The following is a 26,449-nucleotide window of genomic DNA, read 5'->3' on the forward strand; positions in this document are numbered from 1 at the left end:
CCCTTCCTACTACCTCCTGATAGTTACCTCTTCCCTGTGTCCATCCCTCCATGCACTCCTGCCCCCTGAGTTGTCTCCCTGTGCATAAGCAACCCTTTTTTCTCCTATGCTTGCTCTCTCCAAGGAGTGTATCTACCTCAGGTAAATGTTCATCTCATATGCCTGTCTATTGTTTGGCTGGAAGCCACAGGCACATGTTCAATTTCAGACCTGAAGGACATCTAGGGGTCATAGTCTCAGTGGTTCCACCAGGCTATATCAGGCCAGCAAACCTGGTCCCCTCCCCCCGCTTTTTTTTTTCCAAATGATTTTGTTTTGTTCCACATTGTTCTTCCTGTCTATCCAGGATCTCCTACATAGATCCTCTTCCAAGTGGTTGACAGTAGTAGCCGGGCACCATCTAGTTCTTCTGGTCTCATAGTTGTATACGCTGCAGATCAGATGGTGTACCAGTTGCTAGGACTAACTGTTTCCATGCATTTTTGGTTTTCTTCGTTCTTCTTGGCTCTGGACGAGGAGAGACCTATCGTTGCATCTAGATGGCTGCTTGCAAGCTTTTAAGATCCCAGTTGTTACTTGCCACAGTAGGAGGTGGAACAATGTTTTGTGTAGTATGTTATGCCAATTGAGCTTGGTGTCCTCTGCGACTATGGTCCTGAGCCCACAGGTTCAACTGCTCTAAACCCATTTTTTTTATGCAAGTTAAAAAAAAGCAAAATTTTACTTACGTGTGATATTAATGATGTTATTCAATAATTTCTGCTTCTGTTGAGTCAGTTTTCTTTGGTGATCATGTTGTTGTTGTTAGGTGCCGTTGAGTCAGCTCTGACTCATAGCCACCCTATGATACAACCCTGATGTACTCCCTTCCTGATTTTAAACCATGCATTATCCCTTTGTTCTGTTCAAATGACAGCCTCCTTGTCTATATACCTCATGAGTACAAGAGACAGCCTCCTGGTCTATGTTTCTCAAGAGTACAATTAAGTGTTCTGAAATTCCCATTCTTCTCAATGTTATCCATAATTTGTTATGATACACATAATTGAATGCTTTTGCATAGTTATTAAAATACAACTAAACTTCTTTCTGGTATTCTTTGCTTTCAGCCAAGATCCATCTAACATCAGCAATGATATCTCTCATTCTGCATCCTGTTCTGAATCTGGCTTGCATTTCTTGAAGTTCTCTGTCAATATACTGCTGCAATCATTTTGGAATTATTTTCAGGATCTTACTTTCGTGTGATATTAATGATATTGTTTGATAATTTCCACATTCTGTGGGATCATCTCTTTGGAATGGGTACAAATATGAATCTCTTCCAGTCAGTTGGCCAGGTCACTGTCTTCCAAATTTCTTGGCATAGATGAGTAAGTACCTCCAGTGCAGCATCTGTATGTTGAAACATCTCAAAGCGTATCCCATCAATTCCTGGAGCCTTGTTCTTCACCAATTCCTTCAGTGCAGTTTTGACTTCTTCCTTCAATACCATTGGTTCTTGATCATATGCTGCCTCCTGAAATGGATGAACATTGACCTGTTCTTTTTGGATACACAGTGACTGTGTATTTCTTCCATCTTCTTTTGATGTTTCCTGCACCTTTCAATATTTTGCCCATAGAATTTTTCAATATTGCAACTCGAGGTTTGATTTTTTTCTTTAGTTCTTTCAGCTTGAAAAATGCTGAGCAAGCCTCCAGGTCTTTGCACATTTCATTATAATAGTTATAATAATTGACTTTGTCTTTTCAAGTTGCTCTTTGAAATCTTCTGTTCAGCTCTTTTAGCTTGTCATTTCTTCTATTCGCTTTATCTACTCTCCATTCAAGGGTAAGTTTCAGAGTCTCTTCTAACATCCGTTTTAGTCTTTTCTTCCTTTCCAGTCTTTTTAATGACCTTTGACTTTCTTCCTGGATGATGATCTTGATGTCACCCCACAATTTGTCTAGCTTTTGGTCATTGGTGTTCAATGCATCAAATCTATTCTTTAGATGGTCTCTAAATTCAGGAGGGATGCTCTGGTGGTGTAGTGCCTAAGTCACTTAACTGTTAACCAGAAGGCTGGTGGTTCAAACCCACCAGTCACTCCTTGGAAGGAAGGTTGGGCAATCTACTTCTGTAGTTACACTGCCTTGAAAACCCAAGGAGAGGTTGCTATGAGTTAGATATGACTAGATGGCAGTGAGTTTGGTTTTCTTTTTTTTTTTTTGATATAATCAAGGTCATATTTTGGCTCTCATGGACTTTTTAAAATTGTCTTCAGCTTCAACTTGAACTTGCATATGAGCAGTTGATGGTCTGTTCCACAATCAGCTCCTGGCCTTGTTTTGGCTAAAGATATTGAGCTTCTCCATTGCCACTTTCTACAGATGTAGTCCATCTAATTCCTGTGTACTCCATATGGCAAATTCCACATGTATAGCCACCATTTATTTTGTTGAAAAAAGGTATTTGCAATGAAAAAGTCATTGGTCTTGCAAAATTCTATCATGCAATTTTCAGCATTATTTCTATTACCAAGGCCATATTTTCTGACTATTGGTGATTCTTCTTTGTTTCCAACTTTTGCATTCCAGTCACAAGTAATAATCAACACATCTTGATTGTGTGTCTGGTCAATTTCAGACTTCAGAAGTTGGTAAAAATCTTCAGTTTCCTTGTCTTTGGCTTTGGTGGTTGGTGCAAAAATTTGAGCAACAGTAATTATGGTGGTTACGTTTGTGTGTCAACTTGGGTGGGCCTGGTTGAGTGGCTGGGCAGCTGAATGTAGTTAACCCCCATAGTGAGATTGGTAATTAATTCCATGATGGAATCTATTGGAGTAGCTGAGAAGCTGCTTTGGGTATGTGGTCTGCTTCCCATATATAAGAAACAGCTTTGGGAATGGTCTCCAGCTTATGGCACACTTGAACCCTGCATGTAGCCATGTCATTGTTCAGCAGCCTGCCATGCTCTGCCAACCTTGGGACTTTTAATGGACTTAAATTAATGGCCTGCCATGTGGTTTTGTAACATGAGGGCTATGCCATTTTATTTGTTGACCTTGGGCTTGTTAGCCTTAGCAGCCAGTAGCTGCCTGAGTGAATAGATGCCTCTAGCTTCAGTGGGCCGGGAGCAAGAGGCAGAGCGGAAGCCCAAGGTAGCGGGGCTTTCACACAGCCCCTAGAGCCTGGCACTTTGAACTTGGACTTAAAGCCTCCAAATTGTAAGAATGAACTCCTATTTGTTAAAGTTATCCCATTTGTCATATATTCCTGTCAGAGCCACACTAGGTAACCAGAACAGTAATATTAACTGGTCTTCCTTGTGGGTGTATGGATGCTATCCTATCACTGACAGCACTGTACTTCAGGATAGCTCTTGAAACATTCTTTGGGATGAATGCCACACCATTCTTCTTCAATATGTCATTCCTGGCCTATTATATCATATGCTTGTCTGATTCAAAATGGCCAAAACCAGTCCATTTTAGCTCACTAATGCCTAGGATATAGAACTTTATGCATTGCATTTCATTTTTGACAACTTCCAATTTTCTTAGATTTATAATTCATATATTCCATTTTCCAATTATTAATAGATGTTCGCAGCTATTGCTTCTCATTTTGAGTCATGCTACATCAGCAAATGGAGGTCCCGATCAGAGTCTCAGTCTTGGGTCTGGAGTCTGTAGCACCTTCATAGGGCAGTGAGGAGGCCCAATGTGTCAAGATGGGATGAGAAGGCAACCTGCCATACCAGCTGGGCTGTCGATGGGAAAGTGCTAGAGTGTGAGGTGTGGCTATTTTCTGACTGTCAGGCAGAGCCCAGGGATGAGGATACTGGGAGGCTCTGGCCGTTGGGGCTGATCACTTTTCCTTTGGGCTATGTGTCTGAAAGGAAGGAGTGACAGATGCTCAGAGCTGCCCTCAAGTTCTAGGGTGGTCCTAGGTGCCTGACCATCTCTTGTGGAGGTCTACTTCCCTGTCCAGCAGGGGAATGCTCTCTAGCTCTTAGCACTGTTTAGGCATACAAAAGATATTTGGTGCAAGTGTTTAACACATTCATCTGCCAACTGATGTTGGAGATTTGAATTCACTGAAAGGTGCCTTGGAAGAAAATCCTGGAGATTATCCTAAAATCCAGCCATTCAGAACCTCATGGAGCCAGCTCTACTCTGACACTCATGGGGCTGCCATGAGTCAAAGTTGACTCCATGGCAACTAGTAACTGGTAAAATAACAAGAAAACCCTCCACTGCCATTGAATTGATTCTGACTCATAGTGGCCCCCACTGGGTTTCCAAGGCTGTAAATCTTTACAGAAGTAGATTGTCTCATCTTCCTCCTGCAGAGCAGCTGGTGTGTGTGTTTGAACTGCCAACCTTTTGGTTAGCAGCCAAATGCCTTACCCACTACACCACCAGAATTCCTTCCAAAAACAAAAACAAAAAAAAAAAACACTGCCATCGTGTCGAATTCTACTCATAGTGACCCCTCCTTGGGTTTCTGAGGTGGGATCTCTATGGAAGTAGATTGCCCAGCCTTCCTTAGTACCTGGTAAAGTGCTTGAAAAAATTTAAGTGATGTTCTCAAAGCCTCCCTAATTAAGACATCAATGGAAAACAATTCAAGCTACTAATCTGTCTTTAATATATTCTTTTAACTAGGGTAGCCAACACATTGGAGTTGCATTTACTGTTTAGATTTGTGAGAAAAATTTTCTTCTTCACATTGGCTAACTGATCTTCCCTGACAGAGACAAACAGTGAATCACTATGTATAAATGACAATGGCCATTTAACTGAGATCCCAGGTTTTTACTGGATTCTTCTTTAGCTAATTATCTATTTAACGGATACTCTTGATTTTGATTTTCATGAAGGGTAAATTCAGGCTAGCACATTGACTGTGGTTGTCTTTTGGGTGTTAGGAATGCCCCACCCCCATTCCTTTGCTCTGAATGCTAGGTGGGGAGCAGACAGAATAGAGTCCTGGTCCTGGTCTGACTGGTCTCCTCATGAGCTATGTGATCTTGGGGGAGTCACTTCTCTGGGCTATCTCTTCTTAATTGTGAAGAAGAATCACATGCTTTCACTATACCACAGGTTTATATGTGGGTTGGATCATGTGCTTGTTGTTAGGTGCTGTTGAATCAGTTCTTACTCATAATGACCCCGTGTAAAACAGAATGAACCACTGCCTAGTCCTGCACCATTCTCACAATCATTGCTGTGCTTTGAGCCCATAGTTGTAGCCACTGTGTCAATCCATCTTATTGAGGGTTGCATCATCATAAGTATAAATGAGATAACCAATATAAAAGATTTGACAAGTAAAAAGAAATAGAACTGATGCTGCTTCATTATTTTTCCAGTTGTATTTGTGACCATTCTGCTCTTTTTTGTTGGATGTTGCCTTGGGCCATGAACAAATAAAATCAGAATTCCCCCTATCTTTCTTCTGCCATCTATGATAAGGTGGCTTTTATCTCAAAGGCAAGGCCAAATGCTTCAGATTGTTGGGAGGTGAGGCAGCACATTGTTGTAGTTCAGGAAGCCTGGAATTGAACCCAAACCCCAAACCCACTGCCATCAAGTTGGCTCTGACTCCTAGTGACCCCCGTTGGGTTTCTGAGGTGGTAAATCTTTACAGAAGTAGACTGCCCAGTCTTGCTTCCATGGAGTGGCTGGTGGGTTTGAACCACCAACTTTCTGGTTAGCAGTCGGATGCCTTAGGCACTATGCTACCAGAGCTCCTACACAGTGACCCTATAAAACCAAAAAACTAAACTCACTGCCATTGGGTTGATTCTGACTCATAGTGACCCACCCCTTTTGGGTTTCTGAGGCAGTAAATCTTTATGGAAGTAGATTGCCCAGTCTGCCTTCTGCAGAGTGGCTGGTGGGTTTGAACCACCAAACTTTTGGTTAGCAGTCAAATGCCTTAGGCACTATGTTGTTGTTATGTGCCATTGAGTCGGCCCCGACTCATAGCGACCCCTCCTTGGGTTTCCGAGACAGTATCACTATGGAAGTAGATTGCCCCATCTTCCTTCTGAGGAGTGGCTGGTGGGTTTGAACCGCCAGCCTTCTGGTTAGCAGTCAAGTGCCTTAAGCACTATGCACTATAGGGCATAGTAAAACTGCCCTATAGGGTTCCCAAGGCTGTAAATCTTTATGAAAGCAGACTGCCTCATCTTTCTCCTGCAGAGTGGCTGCTAGGTTCAAACTGCATTCAAATGGTTAGCATTTGAATGCCTTAACCACTGTGCCTACTGCAAATCATTATAGTTCTGTGATCTGAACTGAGGGGCTCTAGGATGGAAAATAGTCTTTTTTGTCACTTTCTGAACTGTTAATTATGATAAAGTTTTAAAGCTCAATCAACTAAAGTAGAACATTAAAGTGAATGGATATAGTTTCCTCAACTTTAAGCCTATGATTTTTTTTAAACTTTGCACCCACTATCAAGTGCTATTGAATGACAAAAATAAATGAACACACAAAAATAAATATTTAATGAGAATCTTTTAAAAAAATAATTGCATTTGGTCCAATGAACTATTTCTTATGGCCATGTGTGCTTATGATTGTGACTTTATATTTGCAAACTTCTGAAGTTAAGTTTTTAATGATTAAACCATTTTCATTCTTGTGATTACATTAAACAGATAAGTCCTTCATGGCAATCTTTACATAAGAAAGCTCGAGACCCAGCTCCTTTGTGGGAAGGCCACAGGACTGGAGGTTGGAAGACTTGGCTTTGAATTCACTGTCACCAAGGAGCAGAGTTGCCCTTCTATTTGTTCTCATGGTTAAGGATTCAGAATGAGACACATGAGCTCATTCCCCCAGGATCCTGGAAGCCAAACTTTGAGACGTAGTATGGATGGTTTATTTTGAAGTTACAGCAAAAATATGGGAAACTAACAACGTGAATCAGACTTCTCTGAAGCCAGTGACTCTTTGCTCACTGGATCTAGATGACAGGAATCTGGATGAAACTATGCAAATATGCTGAAGTATTTTGGCAATCTATAGGGCTTTGGAGGGAGCCTGGGTAGCTCCAATAATTTGCACTTGACCACTAACCTAAAGGGTGGTGGTTTGAATTCACCTGACTGTACTATTGAAAGCATGGCAATCTGCTTCCATAAAGATTACTGCCAGGAAAACCCTATGGAGTAATTTTACTCTGTGACACATGGGGTCATCATGAATTGGAATTGACACAATGGTAAGAAGTTTGGTTTTTGGTTTATAGGACTTTGGCCATTAACTTCCCTTCCCTATGTCAGAGACTGACTTTTGGGCAGGCAGAAACTGTTCAGGTATAAAGTTGTGGCATCAGATTTGTTCTACAAGGATATGCTGTTACAACAGCAGACTTGTTTTCATGATTGTATCCGTCATGCTGTCAGAGAAGAAATCTTATCTTCAGTCATTACTAAATATACAAAGGGCTGGGATTTCCACTTGGCAAATGTTCTTGTTTACCTGAAGGCTGCTTTTCCCTGCACTCAGATAAAGTTCATTTACAGCTATTTTCAGAGACAGACCAAACTTCTAATCCCCTGAACACTTTAATATTCACATACTAAGTTCTGCTCTTAGGTAGTGGGACTTTCTATGGCATAGGAGGTTTGGAGAGGAGAATCCGAGATCTGATGATAGAAATCATCAAAAAGTTTTAAGGAAACTTTTGCTGCCAGGGAGCTAGCACCACCACCCACCCTATACTAGTAGCTTCTTGTGCCTGTTTTCCTTTCCATCTTATCAACCCAGAAATGTCTATTCGAATTAGTGATCAGCTTTCCACTTAGAGGCCACAGATTCTTCAAGTGTACTCTATATGCGTGTATATTTTACCCAGACGCAGGAAGATCATATTTTAAGCAGATCTGAGATAGAATAAACCAGATTTATAAACTATATCCTTTTTGAGGTTTCGTTGCTTTTCAAAAGGATTAACTACAAGATACTTTTAAACAGTGAGATTCCCCAGTACATTTTCTTGGGAATCAATTAATTCTACTAGGCTTCAAAACAAAGTGTGAAACATGAACACACACACACACATTCTATCCCTCCCTCTCGTTCTTACACATATACATATTCACAAACTCCAGCAAGGAAACAACGCAGATTTTTCCTTATCTAACATACGTGACTACATACACTCCAATGAATGCTTTTTCCTTAAAAACTGTTACATTAGGAAGCCAAGTTCTTATTGCAGTTTTACCTAAGTAAACAGACCATTTCATTCACTGGATTTGGCTCTGAATGATCCTGGTTGTTTCTAATAATCAAATTCACCTTAAAGGGCAAATATTTATTCTACAAATGGGTACATAGATAGACAATGAAGCTGAACAGGGGTGGGAAGGCAAATGGGACTACACCCACGAATCTATGTAGGTTTGACAGAGTATATTTCTACATATGTTTTTATGTGTGTTGCAAATATGCCCATGACTATAGTAGAGCTTACAGGGGGCAAAGTTGTGAAAACTCCTTAGCCATAACCAAACAACTTGAGGGAGTGAGTTGCTGGGCCTGGGGGCTCAGTGGATACTATGATCAATTGACATAACATACTCCACAAATACAATGTTTTTACACCCTACTTTGGTGAGTAGTGACTGGGGCCTTTTAAGACTGGGTTCTTAAAAACTTCTGAGTGGCCATTTAAGGTGCAACTATGGATCTCTCCCTGTCTAGAGCAAAGAAAAGTGAAGAAAATCAAAGATGCAAGGAAACAATTAGTCCAGAAGATGAATGAACTATGTGAGCCTCATCCTCCGTGACCCTGAGACCAGAAGAACTAGATGATGCCTGGCTATCTCTTCAGACCACTCTGAAAGGGATCACAATAGGAAGTCCTGGATAGATTGAGATAAAAATGTGGAATAAAACTCAAAATCATGAAAAAGACCAGGCTTATTGGTCTGATAGAGATTGGTGGAACCTCTGAGCTATGGGGCTTAGATACCCTTCCAGCCTGAAACTGAATTCACCCCTGTGGTTCAATTTTCAGTCAAACAATAGGGAAGACTATAAGGTGAACAGTAACACCAGGGAAGTGTGCATTCCTTAGAATAATCAATCATTCAAGAACAAAAGGGCAGCATTTGCCCAGGGATAAAGCTCAGAAGGCAGGAAGGGATAGGAAAGAAGGAGGAAGGGAAAAAGGTAAATACTGGGAGGAACTGGAAAGAGTGCTGTTGCATTGTGGGGACTGCAATGAATGTCACAAAACAAAATGTGAATGGAAAACCAATTTGCTCTGTAAACTTTCACCCAAATCACAAGAAAAAGTTGAAACAAACAAACCAGGAAACAACCAGCAGCAACAACAACAAACCAATGACAAATATTCGTTACTTCTGAGGATATCTGAGAAATGTGCTTCAGATTCTGAGGAAAGGTGCTGTCACCACAAGTTTTTGGGTGTTAGATACGAGATCAGCTAGCTACATGATTGCCCAAGGAGTCTATTTGGAAAGACAAGCCTGTTTCAAATGTGTGTGCTCTAGCTATGAATGTTAAAAGTCAATGTCTATATTTTGTTGTTTGGATGTGTGCCCATTCCACAGTGGTCCCTTTCATCCTTAAGGAAACCAGCCTGGGACTCAGAAGTGGGTGTAAGTCATACTCACTTGCTGGGTCCAGAATCATTCTTGCCCTTCTCCTGGACTCCTCTTTTTCTGCCCTTCTTGACTCTTTAAAACTTTCCTTGCTTTTACGCTTTCTATGTCAGATTTGACAACCAGGCTTCTGGATTAAATTACTTTGGATTTCTCCACAATTGGCCTTGTTTCATTTTGGACCAAATTTTGGTTTCAAGGACAGTAACACCTACTCCTCATGCAAGGTCAGTGATGTGCCATCTCCCAACCCCTTTGCCAAAAAGGAGTATGATTGAACCATATGATTATATATATATTGTATGGCTGACATCAGGTAAATGGCCAATATCTATAAAATGGCAGATTGTGCCACTGCTGACATTATAACTCTTAATCCAATGTGCAATGTGCATATGCATTTGTAAATACCCTAGATGCTGCTGTCTGTCTTCAGTGGGGTTAATTTGCTCATCAACATGAGGTTTTGTTTCATTTATTTGAATAAAGGGTGAAATTGTATTGATTTTCATTCCTTTGTCTCTAAAGCCAACTGTTGCATTTTCACTACCTCTTTGATTAACTTGGATTTCCTGGTTAATGCAGATGGTTAATGTGCTCAGCTGCAACTCAAAAGGTTGTAGGTTTGAGTTCACCCAGAGGTGCTTCAGAAGAAAAGCTTGAGGATCTACTTTCTAAAAATCAGCCATTGAAAACCCTGGGAGCACGGTTTTACCCTGACACACATGGGGCTGCCATGAGTTGAAGTCACCTCAATGGCAGCTGGTGGTGGTGGTGGCTGGTTTACTCAGAGCCCCTAATGGTGCTTGTGAGGGAAACCAGCCATTAACTTGAGGAGCAGGGAGGTCATTAAGGCCTGTTCTTGTTGCCTGCACTGGAAATGCTGGCTTGGCAGGTTCACACATTCAAATGCATCTTCCCTGTGCATTCTCTAGCCCCTGCAATATTGAGGTGGGGTGAAAAAAGTACTTTTATTTTCTGAATAACGTCCCCCTGAAATTTAAAGAGTGTGTCAATCATTGTTCATGTGTTTCAACTGTTCCCATCAGCATTATGCTCTGTCTGGGGTGTGATTACAGCATGGCCAGAAATAATTTATTAATATCATTTCCATCTCTATTCCATTTTCCACTTTGATATTAAATTATCTGCAATAAAATGGAAGAAATTATGGTATATGGGCTTTTCCTTCTCCCTTTATGTATACAAATTTCTCGCGCTCTCAGAACAATGCCCTTTCTCTGTCAGATGACATGGTATATCAGGAAATCACCGAGTTACACCTCAGAGCTATTTCCTTCTTTTCAATCAACAAGTATTTAATAAGTGTCTGCTCTGTATCTGCACTGTGGTGATGTGGTGGAGGTGGGGGTGGATCTTTTTAACAGTATACTTTTTTGGTTTTGGCCCACACAAAACTTACAATCTACTTCTGGAATAAGGAAAGACCACACCGAGTACTAAACTGATTAGGGGTTTGAGATGTAAAGAGGGTGTCCTGAAATGGCTAGAAACTGCATTTCACTTGAAGGATGGTCAATGTTTACATGGGTGGAGGGCAGAAGAGAGAAGATACCAGAAGAGGAGAAATAAAGAGTGAACGTTTGGAGCCCTAAAGCAAGGGCTTTCTCACTGCCAGATGGATCCCTGGACAACAGCTGGTGGCTGCTGTACCCTTCCTCATCCCCAACTTGCTGGCCAGTGAAGATAGAGGACACCAAGGTCAGGGCCTGCTCTTGGTTGGGAGTCACTTCTTAGAACTCACTTGATGAATGTTACTGTTGTTACTGCTGTCGAGTTGGCCTTGACTCACGGGGACCCTATGCACAGTGGAACAAAATGCTGCCCGGTCCCATGCCCTTCTCATGATCAGTTGTGGATTAGACCATTGGGATCTGCAGGATTTTCACTGGCTGATTTTCAGTAGTAGATCACCAGGTTTTTCTATCTGATTTGTCTTAATCTGGAAGCCCTGTTGAAACCTGTTCAGCTCATAGCAACATACAAGCCTCCATTGATAGGTAGAGGCTGCACATGAAAAGCACTGTCCAGTAATTAAACCTGGGTCTACCACATGGAAGGTGAGAATTCTGCCACTGAACCACCACTAAGAGATGACAGTGATGGATTGAGGTTTTCTTAGAGGTTAAAATATCAAGCTTATCCAGAGGGCATATCCACTGCAACCCTGAGAAAGGTTAGGGATGGATTTCTCTGCCAGATCACAAACCTGAAAGCTTCAGAGTTGAGTTCAGGTGACACAATTGGGTTATGGTGGCTTTGTGGTCCTCAGAGCACAAAGAACTACATGCAAGTTTTTTGTCCTGTTTTCTTTTTGCATGTAGGCTCAGTCTTATGAGCATGTGGCTCGCAAGCTAAGTGGTCATTCTGTACTCAAGGGCAGGGACCAAGTCTGCTTCATCTCTGATATCTCAAGGTCCTACACCTTAGCTGGTGCTCCATAAATGTGTGTTGAATGACAGCATGTGATTTGAAAGGACATAAAAGACTGTCCTAGTGACTGTCTCCCTCATGGCCTTCTACCTTAAGCTAAGACCACATGTTACCCAGGAATGGCTATGCATTACCAAAACAAAACAAAACAAGACAAACAAAAACCCAAACAAACCCAATGTAACAGACTCAATTTCAACTCACAGGAACCCCATGTAATAGAGTAGAACTTCTCTGTAGGATTTCCAAGGCTGTAAATCTTTACAGACACAGCTTTCTCTGGTGTGGTTGGTGGGTTCAAACTGCCAACCTTTTGGTTGGCAGCCAAGCACTTTAACACTGCATCATCAGTGGTAGGGCTTACATCACTTGCTTTCAATCATCAACACCCATTGTTTATTTTCTAAGCAAATGAAACCAAGAAGTGGTGAGGGTGGCCTGGGGAAGGTGGCTGAGAGAAAAATCCAGAAAAGGACCAAAGCCCCCTAGGGTTGGCCTAAGGAAAAGCAGTAACCTCTTGGCCACCGTCAGTTCTAGGACAACTTTCATGTGCCTGCCCTTGCATTGGACTCATGCTCTCCCATGTCCAGTCACAAGCACTTAGTCTTTAGCTGAGAAACACTGAGGGATACTTGCACAATGGGAAGAAATCCTGGCACTCATAATGTCAGTTTAGCCCTAGCTGCAACTGTGTTGGCCATAGTTTGGCTATGATGCTGAGGTGACTCTCTCAATGGCACCAGGAGTGAGGACTTTCCAAGAGGAGCTGCTGATTCTGACCACTGGAGGCCTCTAGTTACATTGCATTTCACCTCTTCTGACCCCACATTCCTCCCCCTCACTTATCCTGCACTTCTGATCCTGGCCAGCTCTCCATCCCAAACACGCTTGCTGGGAGGAGGAATGTGCTCCCAGGCCCTCATTGGCAGCTGTTCTATGTAGGGAGGTATGAGAAATATTTTTGAAGTCCCGGTACTGTACCTCACTTATACCTACAGTTTCCTCCTTACTACTTCCTTAGAAATACACTGATGGACCTTGGCACAATTTCCCTGAACAACATGTGAGCTATCAATGATTAACCTCCAGTGTTTCTAGGTGTTCCCTAGTGGGAACTCCTGGGCATTGCTTCCCTCCCACCCCCACTCTTGAACCAAAGCCAGGAGGAAGGCAACAAGACAGAGCTGGGTTTAAATTCCAGTTTTTCCACTTTTAAAGTCTGAGAACCTCTGAAGTAAGTTTCTTAACACCATCTTCCCTCACATATACTCCCTTTCTAAGATTTAATGACCTGATACAGGAACACTGGTAGAAAATTGTATCAAGAGACAGAACAAATCTTAAAATATGTACGAGAAAGACTTGGGGGGTTAGAGACCCAACAGCACTGGAATTCCATCTGGGTAGTTTCTCCAGGGTACAGATTATGTTCCCAACACTTTTTCATTTCTTCCTTGGGCATTCAAATATTTCCCTGCTGAACTCACTTCACTGCTCCTTTCAAACGCTGGTTTCTTTCTCTTTATGGATTCTCACTCTCATCTGGGCCAGGGCTCATGTAAATCTTCCTTCAGTGATTTGGCCAAGGTTGTGAAAGTAGTGAGAGAGTGGAAACTAGAATCTGATCTTTGCTTGGGAATATTTGGGGCACAATTGCTTTAACTCCTCAGTGATCTCTAAGTGGATAGGCCATTTTGTGGTATATCTCTGGCAGATTTTACTTTCTGACCAAAGGAAATCTGATAAGCAATCACCCAAGGTTAGATTGATCCAGTTTCTCAGCTGAGAGAGCCTGGAGGATTTATGGGGCTGTACATATGTGTACATGTATATAATGTGCTCATACACATCATTGGGGCTGGCTCAGGCTCACAAGGTTTTCTACCTCCTTGTCTGGTTCTCACCTTCTCATTCACAATGTCCCTGCAGTGTCTCTTGTCAGTGTGTGCCTGGCCTCTGACCTTCTCAGAGCAAAGGCTACTTGTCTCTCACCTGTTGGATTTGCTACCTGGTACCCCTTTCTTTCTCTAAAATTTAAGGAACTCTAGTTCACACTTTGCTACTTTGATGACTAAGGTGCACCTAATCCAAACTGTGGTCTTTTCAGTTGCCTCATATGCATGTGAAAGCTGGCCAGTGAAAAGGAAGACAGAAGAATTGATGCATTTGGACTGTGATGTAGGCGAACAATATTGGAATATTGTGTGCTGCCAGAAAAATGAGCAAAGCAGTCTTAGAAGAAATACAACCAGAATGCTCCCTAGATGCAAGGATGACAAGGCTTTGGCTTAATTTGAACACATCATCAGGAAAGACCAGTAGCTAGAAAAGGACATCATGTTTAGTGAAGTATAGAGTTGGTAAAAATGAGGGAGACCTTCAATGAGATGGATTGACGTAACAGCCACAACAATGGACTCAAAAACACCAATAATCAAGAAAATGATGCAGGACAAAGTGACAGTTTTTTATGTTGTCCGTGAGTTGGAGTTCACATGACAGCAACTGACAACAGTAAGTCTTCATATTTAGAATGAGACTTGCCTTAATTTAACTACTCTTCTACGTCTACCTGTCATCTATCTCAGGGATTGTAGTCCTTTCCCTGAACTCCAGTTACTAGGTCACAGCCTCCCAGAAACCCCCTGCCAGCCTTCCTAAATTCCTGAGGAATGTCCATTCAGGGTCCTTGTCCCAGTTGGCTTTCTCACTGCCAGATGGATCCCTGGACAACAGCTGGTGGCTGCTGTACCCCTCCTCATCTGCTCTACTTGACATACAAAAGCTTCTTCTCCATACCATCAGTAGCTTTTTCTACAAATCTTTCCTCCCCTTGACGACCTTTCCAAGCTCCTCTTTTTAGATAGATTTTTCTTTCTGTTGCAGGAAGTGGGAATGGCCTAGGGACCTAGGTATTTAAAGATGTTCATCTCTCAATTCTGCCACCAACAGGTGAGGGATATGCAGAAGGTGGACAAATGGGAAAGAGCAACTCACCAGTCCTGAAAGCACACACAGGGTGCTACAGATCCCTGGGTATTGGGATGTAAGGACAATCTTTATGGATTTAATAGGAACAACCCCAGCTCGTGATTGGGCACTTGGGGGAAATTCACTATGGGGGACTCCTTGCCACCATCTCACACAGCCATAGATATGAATAGCTCATCAGTGGGGTTCAATGCACATCAAATATTAATAAAGAGAATGATAATCATGACAATAACTAAGTGTTCTAGCCTTTACTGTTCTTGGCATAGTTACCCCTCCATTTTTCTCTGCTATGATTTATTGGTTCTCTTGAAAACGTCTAGCTTACTGACTTAATATTACCTGTTCTCAGATACACTGGACAAGCTCTGCTGGGAGGTGAGGAGAGAGTGGGGCAGAGGCTCAATATTTGGGAGACAGCTGAAAAAAATTGATAGTTCAAGTTGTGGAAGAAGCTGGGAGTACTGAGGTCAACAGTTTTGCTTTTGGATGGTTTCCTAAGGGAGTCAAGGAGTTAAGAATGCATCTCATTGTGATTTGTGACTTGATTCAAGCTAAGAGGCAGAAGAAATATAAGGCTGTTTTAATATGTCAGCTTCTTTCTTCCTTAGTAGCCTTGCTCTGAACTGAGTTAGAGGGCATAGTCTAGTTAATTCCCAAGAATCATTATTTACTGAAGTAACACCTTGGAGCATGACTTGGTACTTGAGATCTCATGTTTTCAGAGTTTAAGTAACATTTTTGGTACAGTGTGGTTTTTTTTTTTTTTTTGGCCTTCTAGATCTCTAGATCAAAGTCACTTTTGTGGAATTCTGATGGCTAACTCTGTTCTTACTCTGAGGAGGTCCTACCCATTTGTTGATGATTTCACATCTTTGGACAGCCTGGTAGGTCAAAGTCTAAGGTTAATGAAGTGGGTCTGCTGTGTCTTTTCAATGTATTTTCAAGATGACTCTTTTCTTCAGCCCCTTGTCTCATAAGACTCATTCACTTATTCCTTTAACAGATATTTATTAGCACCTACTGTGTGTCCAGCTCTGTTTGAAGCACCAAGAACATACCAGTGAATGAAATAGACAAAAATTACTGCCTTTGTGTAGTTTACATTTCAATGAGGAAATACTAAATGATAATTTTTTTTGTTTTAACAAAAAAGTAACTTTTGTTTTAACAAAAAAGTAAATGTGTATTTTGTTAAAAAGTAATACATGTTTCAGTATAAGATAGAGCAAGGTAAGGAGAACTGGGTCCAATTTTAATGGAGTGGTCAGGATAGGAACTGTGGAGATGACATTGAACAAAACTTCAAGCGTGTGAGGGAGTGATCCTTGCCCCATTTGAGGACTATTCTCAGAGGGAACAGTCAGTGCAAAGGCCCTCAGGCAGAGTGTGTTTGGCAAACTAAGGGTGGAGAGAACAGTAGAAGATAATGGTGGAGAAGTAAAGGGAGGCCAGACAGTATGGCCTTGAAGATTTTTACAAATATCTGTTTTTACTCTAAGAGAAATGGAGATCTTTGGAGGCCTTTTAGCAGACCAATATCTTTAACAAGATTGTTTTGGCAGCTATGTTGAGAATAAAACCAGGAAACTTGAGTGGAAATAGGGAGACCAGATAGGAGTTGAAATATGGTAGTGACATGGGCCGGGATGATGGCATTGAAGATGATGATAAGTGGTCAAATTTTGGACACATTGTGAAGATAGGACCAAAATGAGGGACCAGGAGAGAGAAATGGGTACTGCTTATTATACTTCTACTCTCACAAAGGGAAAGGCAGTGCTAAGGGCACCATCTATGAATACATGGTCTGAAGCAACTTAGTATAGGAAGAAAGATGCACTCTGCTAGGTAATGTGGGGCATTCAGAGGCGAAGAAAACAGTCTCCAATTTCAAGGAGTTTATTATGACTTAGTAGGAGAAATAAGATGCATACACAGATAATGTTAATGCAAAATAGAACATAAGTCCTGCAGAGAATCATGTCCACTCAAGAGTGGGAATGGAGGGTAGACAGTAGGAGAGCTACTTTGGGTCTTAAACTTTGGGAAGGTTTTAAAGCCTTAAAAAACCAAACCAAAGCAAACTCACTGCCGTCGAGCTGGATCTGACTCATAGAGACCCCACCTTGGGTTTTCGAGGAGGTATCACTATGGAAGTAGATTGCCCAACCATCCTTCCAAGGAGTGGCCAGTGGGTTTGAACTACCAGGGTTCTGGTTAGCAGTCAAATGTCACCAGAGCTCCTTTTAAAGCCTTGTTGTTGTTTTGCCGTCGAGTCGGCCCTGACTCATAGCAGCCCCTCCTTGGGTTTCCGAGGCAGTATCACTACGGAAGTAGGATTGCCCAACCTTCCTTCTGAGGAGTGGCTGGTGGGTTTGAACCGCCAGCCATCTGGTTAGCAGGCAAGTGTCTTAGCCACTATGCTACCAGAGCTCCCTTTAAAGCCTTAGGAACATCAAAAACAAAATAGAGGAAGGGGAAAATTTTTTAGTGTGTTTAGGGAAAAGATAATAAATCATGAAATACTGAGGATGTACTCTTAGGAGGAGAAGATATGTTGCAGGCAAAAGACAGGGCACATGGGGCAGTTTCTGAGATCTTGCAGAGAGTTTTAGCAATGCCTCATGGAGGGGAGTTCTGGAGCCATGAGGGCAGCAAGGGATCAAGAAAGAACGGGAGGCAAACTTGGAGCTTTCCTGCTTCCCTTTATATGTGTGTACAACTTCCTCAACTTTGTGTGTGTGCCAGTAATGCATATCTTCCCCCAGTTATCTCACTGTAGCTCTTTGGTCTGAGATGCAGCTTTCTTGGGCATCTTTTAGCAGGTGCTTATGGTGTTCCTCTGGAGTTTGACACACTCATGTGAAGATTGTTCTCATTCATTTGTCTGTAACAAGTCCTGTTTCTCTGAGCCCAGAGCCAACTCAAGTTGTTGCTTGGGGTCCACCAGTCCAAGTGTGTCTCTCTGCTTTCAAAAATACCTGCAGACCTTATTCCCTCCATTTAATAAACATTTAATAAAGATGTCCAAAGGATGAGATGACTGATCTCATACTACAACAGAAGAACTATCTAATTTTTACTGTAAGTTTGTTGTTGTTGTTGTTACTTGCCGTTGAGTTGGCCACGACTCATAGCGACCCCTCCTTGGGTTTCCGAGGCAGTATCACTATGGAAGTAGATTGCCCAACCTCCCTTCCGAAGAGTGGCTGGTGGGTTTGAACCGCCAGCCTTCTGGTTAGCAGTCAAGTGCTTTAGGCACTATGCTACCAGAGCTCCTACCTAAGCATAATTCCTGAACACAGAATAGTCACAAGTATACAGAGTAGCTATGATAATTACTTTCAATTCTTTCCTTATGCAAGAATTGGTACAGTTGGCATGCTCCTTTGTCTCAATATTTGGGCACCTTTTGTATCTCCTATTGCTCCCATTTTATGCCATCTCTGTTGGGATCACTACTATATTGCTTAGGATTCTTAAGAAAGTGCCAAAGGATTTCCAGTCTCTCTGGTGCATCAGCCTAAAGAGCAGAGAATTTATCACCTGTACTTCTAAGAATCTCTGTCTGTTTTATCTAAAAAGGCGATAACACTCCATCATTGTGCTCTGCCTTCACTCTTCTCTGACCTGCACTAGATGGCAGAAATGGTTTCAGAGTCTCTGGGGTTTTGGTAGGAAAAGGTTTTCCCTTCATTGAAGATACAGACTGCAATTTTCTGCCTCAGACTGTTAATCATTTTCCTAGCTGCAGCAGCTTAGCATTTCCTATGTTTACCATTTCATGATGCTATTTCCATGCCCAAGTCTGACATGATGCCCTTTAAAGGGCCTTCCCAATTGTTTAAGTCAGAAGAACCTGGCAATGTGGTCTGGTGGGCTGCACATGCTAAGCCTATCTGTGCTGGCATTTTACTTGAGAACTCAATCGATACTTTCCCCTCTTCACACACGGAGTTTAAAAGTTGTGTGAGGCCAATTACCCTCGATTATATTCTTTTAAAGGGAGCCTTACAGAAGTGATTGCATTTCACAAATTGATGGAGAGAGGACTTTGCAGAGGAGTGATTATGGAATCAGGGTCAAGAAGTTCTGTCTATTTCACCTGACCATTTTCTTTCTGATCTGAAGTCCCTGAATCTCACATTCAAGTGAGGTAGAATACTGAGCAGATGCCCCAATAAATTCCTATATCATCTGAGCGTCAGTCATTGATCTGAGTCTGGGAGCTCAACTGTTTTACCCAGCTTTGGAGGCCCATTCAATGCTGTTGACCAATCCTTTTTACTCATTCCTTGCTAACTCTGTGTTAGGTCCCATTTCTATAGTAATGGTGTAGTGTCAACCTCTACACTCTCCTCACACCTCTACCTTCAGCCCTTTGATCTCTTTCTTTGTGTTCCTATAGCACTTTGCTTGTTTTTGTAAGTTGTGGTCAGTCAGATCTAACTCATGGTGTCCCTCAGGCCTAAGGCAGTCACCTGCCACACCCAAGGCTGGCAGTTCAAACCCACCAGCCACTCCCTGTCAGGTAGCCAGGCCATCTCTTTGGGAGCACTGGTAGCATAGTGCCTAAGGCACTTGACTGCTAACAGGAGGCTGGCAGTTCAAACCCACTGGCCACTCCTCAGAAAGAAGATGGGGCAATCTACTTCCATAGTGATACTGCCTCGGAAACCCAAGGAGGAGTTGCTATGAGTAGGGTCTGACTCGACAGCACATCACAACAGTAACAACAAACCAACCTAGGGGGCTCATCTTCCAGCACTTTATTGGACAATACTCTGTTGTGATTCAAAGACTTTTCAATGGCTAATTTTCAGAATTCGATCACCAGGCCTTTATTTCTAGTGTGTCTTACTCTGTAGCTCTGAGGAAATCTATCCACTATGGGTGACCCTGCTGATGTTTGAAATACCAGTGGCATAACTTCCAGCATCCTAGCAACATGCAACTACCACCGACTGACAGATAAATGGTGGGTGACTTAGCTTACATTCCCATGCCTCTCATCTGCCTGCCATTATAATTGATTGAGTGGATGTTTATTTTTCCTAGTACTTGAGGCCAGGGACTTTGCTTTGTAACATTTATTTTTTTTTAAATATTTCTGGTACTTGGAGTCTTTCATGAAATAGATGCTACCTTCATGTTTGTTCTATTTACTTCTTGAGAACATAATAGATGCTTGGATGTGACCCTTGAAATAATAAGGGACACAAGGAAAATCTACTATACTTAACCAAAAAACCAAACTCGCTGACATTGAGTTGATTCCGCCTCACAGCAACCCTCACTGGGTTTTCAAGGCTATAAATGTTTACAGAAATAGATCGCTCCATCTTCCTTCTGTGGAGCAGTTGGTGGGTTATGAACTGCTAACGTTCTGGTTAGCAGCCAGATGCCTTATCCACTATACCACCAGAGCTCAACTATCAACTGAAATGTTAATGGTTTGAACCTATCCAGAAGACTACCCTGACAATCTGCTTCTAAGGGATCTCAGCCTTAAAAACCTTTTGAAACATATTTCTATTCTGATATACATGGGGTTGCAATGAGTCAAAGTTGACACAATGGCCTCTGGTTTGGTATGTTTTTTGTTTTCATGCCCAGAATAATAATTGTCTCATGCCTACAGTTAAGGACTTTCTTTCATGAAAGGCTTGAGTTGAGGACATGTAGGGAGAAGAAATAGACTACTCTGACAGCTGTCAGTTCCAAGAAGAGTGATTTTCTTCATTCTTCTTTGTTCTGGATGGGAAGAGACCAATAGCTGTATCTTAGACAGCTGCTCACAAGCTTTTAAGACTCCATTCACTATTCACTGAAGTAGAATGTAGAACATTGTCTTTATGGACAATTGACCTATGTCAATTGACCTAGATGTCTCCAAGTTGACTTGTGTCTTTTGACAGAAGTACAAGGCTGTGCAGGCAAAGGAGGTTCTTACAGTTTAGAAGACTAGAAGTTTGAGTTCAGAGTGTCTGCTCAAGGGGCTAGGTGGAGGCCCCTCAATCTTGGGCTTCAGTTCTGACACTTGTTCCAGGCCCACTGGAGCCAGCAGAGGCCACTTCTTCTTTTCTTTTTTTTTTTTAATTTTTATTGTGATTTGGGTGAAAGTTTACCAAGCAAATTCATTTTCTATACAGCAGTTTATACACATTTTGTTTCATGACACTGACTGCAATTTCCCACAACGTAACAGCTCTCTTCCCACTTCCTCCCCATAGTTACCTCTTTCCTGTGTCCTTCCCTCCCATGCACTCCCACTCTCCCCCCACGCCCCCACCACAGCTGTCTCCCTGTGCAAACACTGCTCTTCTGTTCTCCCATGATTGATCACTCCAAAGAGTGTATCTACTTGATGTAAATGTTCACTCCATATGCCTGTCTATTGTTTGGCTGGAAGACATAGGAGTGAGTTCAGTTCCAGACCTGAAGGGTAACTAGGGGCCATAGTCTTAGGTGTCTCACCAGGCTCTATCAGCTCAGCAAATGTTGTCTTTTTTTTTTGATTTTGAGTTTTGTTCCACTTTGTTCTCCCACTCTATCCAGGATCTCCTGCACCACTGATCCCCCTCTGAGTGGTTGACAGTGGTAGCTGGGCACCATCTAGTTCTGGTCTCATACTCATATAGGCTGAGGATCACATAGTCAACTAGTCCCTTGGACTAATTGTTTCCGTGCATCTTTACTTTTCTTCATTCTTTTTTGCTCTGGATGAGGAGATATACATTGTTGCATCTAGATGGCTGCTTGCAAGCTTTTAAGACCCCAGTCACTACTCACCAAAGTGGGATGTAGAACAATGTTTTTGTGTAGTGTGTTATGCCAATTGAGCTTGATGTCTCCTGTGACCATGGTCCCAAGCTCACAAGTCCAACTACTCTCTCCCTTAGGGTGGCTGGCTGTGGCCAAGAAGTCACCACAACCTTGTCCCTTGTCAGCTTTACTATACACTTGGTCATTCTTACAGCACATACAAATACACCTGTAGAAACATCATCTGCCAACCCTATACATGGTCATGGGCACACTCCCCAAAAGCCTAGGGTCTCGGCATGGCAATACTTTTACACTCTGTCCCAGCCTGCCTTTCTAGTCTCCTCCACAGTCTTCTCCCTGCCCTCAAACTAGACACTGCTACAGTATGCCTCTGATACATTACGCCATTCTTCTGGGTCTTTGCTCTCCTCATTCCCACTGCTAGTGGGGCAGCCTTCTCACTATCTTTGGAAAGCTCTTGATTTTTCTTCCAAGCCCAATGCCATCTCTTGTTTCAGTCTTTTGATTGGTGCCCCTGCCTCCTTGGATGAAGTCCATTACTTCTCCATATGTACTTCCAGAGCTCTGAACATATCTCCAGTCCATCTTTTGTTAGATTCCCACCTATCTCCCTGGTCTGACCAGTAGCTTTTTGAAGCCTTTTTACTCATTTGTGTTCCCAACAGTGTCCATCACATGAGTGGTCAATGTACTGAATGAACATTGGGAGTCATAGAAGTGTCTGATTTCCATTTATACTGTCATAGAATCTTGAAACACATTTTTAGATTGGTCTGGTAAGTTCCATTTAAAAGGACTGTAAATAGTGTTTAATGGTGGATCATCCTCTGGTCAAGAATTTTACAATCTTGGGGCATAATCCTGATGACAAATAAGAAGAGGGTAAATCAGCTGGGAATTAAAGTTTAAAGTTACATTGGTCATATGACTTCATGCCCAAGAATGTCCTTGGTTGTCCATGGCACTGAAGTCTGGTTAATGCATAGTAGGTGCCACATGCTCCCTACTCAGTGTCATTGGAGACTGGCTTGGCCTCAAACCAGCTCTGTGACCTTGTGTAACCACTTGGTGTCTCTGGTCTCAGTCCCCCATCTGTTAAGGGAGGGTAAAGGACTGGAGGATCTGTAACGTCTTTTCTTGTTAAAATGTTTGTGATTGGTTTTGCTTGGAATTTTAGCAAGTGATCCATCAAATTAGCATCGAAAGCACTTTAGTCTTGAGAGTTTATAAATAATGTTCTAAGACTCCAAAGTGCTTTTAGAATTCATACTCTCTGGATTAAGATCAAACCCCTAAATGTTCTTACTTGCTCCTGAGAGTGTGGTCTCTGCACCAGCAATATCGGTGTTGTTGGGAATTTGTTAGGTTTGCAGAACTTCAGAGCCTACTTAGACCCACTGCATCAGAATCTGCAGCTAACAAGATACCCCAGTGATTTGCATATATGAGAAAATCTGAGAGGTATTTGTGCCCACTGTCCCACTTTGCATGTTCCCACCCAATGTCAACGCTGTGAGTTAATGCAGCTGACAAAGGGAGTAGGAACTTCTTCCCCAGCACTTCTCTATACGTTGTTCTTCAATCATGAGCTGTCCCTGCTACCAGGACCTGCTACTAAAGCTGGATTTTAGTCTCAATGATTATTGTGAGCACCAAACTACCTGAGGGAGAAAGTCACTGTGTCCTTCCTTTGCCAGCATTCCTTCATGGGAAATCAGGGTAGAATGAGCATAAAGGCAGGCTTGAGGGAAAGTGAAAAGGGGTTTAAATGTACCTAAAACCAATGTACAATGGCTGGTGTGTACATGTGTGTGTAAGCAAATGTGAGAATGTGTGTGAGCATGTGTGTTTGAGCGCATCAGTGTGTGGAGTGAGTGTCAACTCCCGTAGGAATGGGACAAGGGAATGACTAATAATAATTAATATTGTTGTTGTTGTTAGGTGTCGTCAAGTCATCTTCAACTCATAGTGACCCTGTGCATAGCAGAACAAAACACTGCCCAGTCTTGTGCCAGCCTCATGATCTTTGCTATACCTGAGTCCATCGTTGCAGCCACTGTGTCTATCCATCTTGTTGAGGGCCTTCCCCTTCTTTGTTGACCCTTCAGTTTACCAAGTATGATATCTTTTTCCAGGGAATTGTTCCTTCTGACAACATGACCAAAGTAGGTGAGACTAAGTCTGGCCATTTTTGCTTCCAAGGAACATTCTGGCTGCACTTATTCCAGGACAGATTTGTTAGTCCTTTTAGCAGACCATGGTACTCTCAGCATTCTCCTCCAACACCACAACTCAAAAGCATCAACTCTTCTTTGGTCTTCCATATTCATTGTCCAGCTCTCATATGCATAAGAGGCGACTGAAAATACCATGGTTTGGGTTAGGCACACCTTACTTTTCAAGGAGACACCTTGGCTCTTCATCATTTGAAAGAGGTCTTTTGCAGCAGATTTGTCCAATGCAATATGCCATCTGATGTCTTGACTGCTGCTTCCATTGGTGTTGATTGTAGAACCAAGTAATATGAAATCCTTGACAACTTCAATCTTTCCTCCATCCACCATGAAGCTGTTTATTGGACCAGTTGTGAGGATTTTTGTTTTCTTTATACTGAGGTGTAATCCATACTGCAGACTGTGGTCTTTAATCTTCATCAGTAAGTGCTTCAAGTCATCCTCACTTTCAGCAAGCAAAGTTGTATCTTCTGCATATCACAGGTTGTTAATGAGTCTTCCTCCAATCCTGATGCCATGTTCCAATTCAGCTTGGATTATTTACTCAGCACACAATTTGAATAAGTATGATGAAAGGATACAACTCTAATGAACTCCCTTCTTGATTTTGAATCATGCAGTATACCCTTGTTCTGTTTGAATGACAGCCTCCTGATCTATGTACAGGTTCCTCATGAGTCAATCAAGTGCTCTGGAATTCCCATTCTTCTCAACGTTATCCATAATTCTTTATGATCCACACAATCAAATGTTTTTGCATAGTCAGTAAAACATAAGTAAACATCTTTCTGGTATTCTTTGCTTTCAGCAATGATATCCCTCATTCCACAGCCTCTTCTGAATCCAGCTTGCATTTCTGGAAGCTCTCTGTCAATATACAGCTACAATCGTTTTTGAATTATCTTCAGTAATATTTTACTTGCATGAGCTCTGGTAGCATAGTGACTAAGACACTTGCTTGCTAACCAGACAGCTGGCGGTTCAAACCCACCAGCCACTCCTCGGAAGGAAGGTTGGGCAATCCTACTTCCGTAGTGATACTGCCTCGGAAACCCAAGGAGGGGTCGCTATGAGTCGGGGCCGACTCGACGGCACATAACAACAACAACAACAAATGATATTAATGATATTGTTTGATAATTTCCACATTCTGTGGGATCACCTCTTTGGAATGGGTACAAATATGGACCTCTTCCAGTCAGTTGGCCCGGAGCTTTCTTCCAAATCTCTTGACATAACAGAGTGAGTGCCTCCAGTGCGGCATCCGTTTGTTGAAACATCTCAATGGGTATTCCATAAATTTCTGGAGCCTTGTTCTTTGTCAATTCCTTTGGTGCAACTTTGACTTCTTCCTTCAATACCATTGGTTCTTGATCATATGCCACCACCTCCTGAATGGATGAACATTGACCAATTCTTTTTGGTACAGTGACTCTGTGTATTCTTTCCATCTTCATTTGATGTTTCCTGCATCATTCAATATTTTGCCCATAGACTCTTTCAGTATTGCAATTCAAGGCTTAATTTTTCCCTCAGTTCTTTCAGCTTGAGGAATTTCAAGTGTGTTTCTTCCCTTTAGGTTTTCTAACTCCAGGTCTTTGCACATTTCATTATAGTAATTAGCATTGTCTGCTTGAGCTGCTCTTTGAAATCTTCTGTTCATCTCTTTTATCTTGTCATTTCTTCCATTTGCTTTAGCTACTCTTTACTCAAGGGCAAGTTTCAGAGTCTCTTCTGATATCCATTTTGGTCTTTTCTTGTCTTTTTAATGACCTCTTGCTTTCTTCATGGATGATGTTCTTGATGTCATCCCACAATTATTCTGGTTTTCAGTCATTGGTGTTCAATGCATTAGATCTATTCTTTAAATGGTCTCTAAATTCAGGAGGGATATTATCAAGGTCATATTTTGGATCTTGTGGACTTGTTTTAATTGTCTTCAACCTCAACTTTAATGTGCATGCGAGCAGTTGATGGTCTGTTCCACAATCAACTCCTGGGCTTGTTTTGGCCAAAGATATTGAACTTCTCCATCGCCTCTTGCCACAGATGTAGTCAATCTGATTCCTGTGTATTCCATCTGGTGAAGCCCATGTGTATAGTCATCACTTATGTTGTTGAAAAGGGTATTTGCAATGAATAAGTCATTGGTCTTATGAAATTCTATCATGCGATCTCTAGCATCATTTCTATCTCCAAGGCCATATTTTCCAACTACTGGTAACTCTTCTTTGTTTCCAACTTTTGCATTCCAGTCACCAGTGATAATCAACACATCTTGATTGCATGTTTGGTTAATTTCAGACTACAGAAGTTGGTAAAAATCTTCAGTTTCCTCATCTTTG

The sequence above is a fragment of the Orycteropus afer genome, unplaced genomic scaffold (genome assembly GCF_000298275.1).
Source record: "Orycteropus afer afer isolate SDZICR_OR568_19922 unplaced genomic scaffold, OryAfe1.0 scaffold00396, whole genome shotgun sequence".
NCBI lineage: Eukaryota > Metazoa > Chordata > Mammalia > Tubulidentata > Orycteropodidae > Orycteropus > Orycteropus afer.